Raw genomic sequence first — 1258 nt, forward strand, 5'->3', positions numbered from 1 at the left:
GCATGATGGAGGGGCGGGGCGGGGTGGGGTGAGGCGAGGTGCGGCGGAGGTGGCGCGGCCGAAGGCGATGATTTTCACGTTTATCGAGAAACATATACGACGGTCGGCCGGCGGCAGTCTCAGGTCTACCTCCCCGGGACGGGTTGCCTACAATTCGGTGTCATTTCGCCTCAAATCAACACCATCCTGTTGCGGTTTCGTCGGGCTGCGGAGGAGAGGAGGGAGGAGGAGGTGGAAGTATAGGGGTGTCACTGCCGCCCAGCACTGCCGGCGCAGCAGCAGGCGCCCGATGAGCCGATCGGAAGAGGCTGTTTTCAGGCCGGAAACTGACGAGCGACGAAATGAAGATGATTGGGCTGCAATGGGTCCCCGGGTCGCTCCCCCCCCCCCTCCACCGCCCCGACCAGGTCCACTGAGTTTAATAGCAGGGTGCGTACGTGTTCTGCACGCCAGTGCTGCACGCCTGTGGGGTCTGCAGTGCAAGCCGAGTGATAGAACTTTTTGGTTTCCGTTCGCTGGGCAGTGCGATTTTCAAACCAGTCGGGAAGTTTTACAAGTCCTTTTTGGGTGAGTTGAACGCTGGTGCAGAATCGTAGAAAACTTACCAAAAAAAACCAACGTATAAATACGATTTTTAAATTTTATCACTTTACCTTTACTGACTGTCTTTTATACTAAATTCTATATTCTATTTGGATGAAATTTGCAGAAAAGGCGAGCTTCTGTGACTATTTTTTTAGTTGCTTTTTTTTACGTTCTGCACGTATAGAGGATAAGTGTTTGCAGTTTTGAGTACGAAATACATTATGAATGTCAGATTCTGTCAGTTTTCTTCACGTTCATCCTTCCCTAAAACGTCAATATAGCTGGCGGGCCGGGCCGGGGCGGTGGCGCGGCCTTTTGCGGACGGAGGGAACAGCTAGTCGCTCCTCTCGCATCCATTTGACGTGTTGAAAGCGAAGCAGCAGCGCTCGAGTGTGGCGAGACAGGTGCCTCTCCGCGGGTGTCACTCACGGCGGCTTCGGCTCGCTGCCAACCCTAGTCACTCCGTGACAGAAGTGTGACGCCACGTGACGCGTTGAGCGGAGCGGTGCAGCGCGCACCGCCTTCGCCTTCCCGACGATATCGTCAAGCAGGGCAAAGGCACGGCCTCGGAGGAGCTCACCGTGAGAGTGGCGCGTGACCTCAGCACCGCGAAAGGAAGGAGGTCTGCTTGGGGATGCTGGGCGAGCCTTTTGAGAATGATTATCAGGTAGGT

The sequence above is a fragment of the Frankliniella occidentalis genome, unplaced genomic scaffold (assembly GCF_000697945.3).
Source record: "Frankliniella occidentalis isolate FOCC.00 unplaced genomic scaffold, Focc_3.1 Scaffold177, whole genome shotgun sequence".
Lineage (NCBI taxonomy): Eukaryota > Metazoa > Arthropoda > Insecta > Thysanoptera > Thripidae > Frankliniella > Frankliniella occidentalis.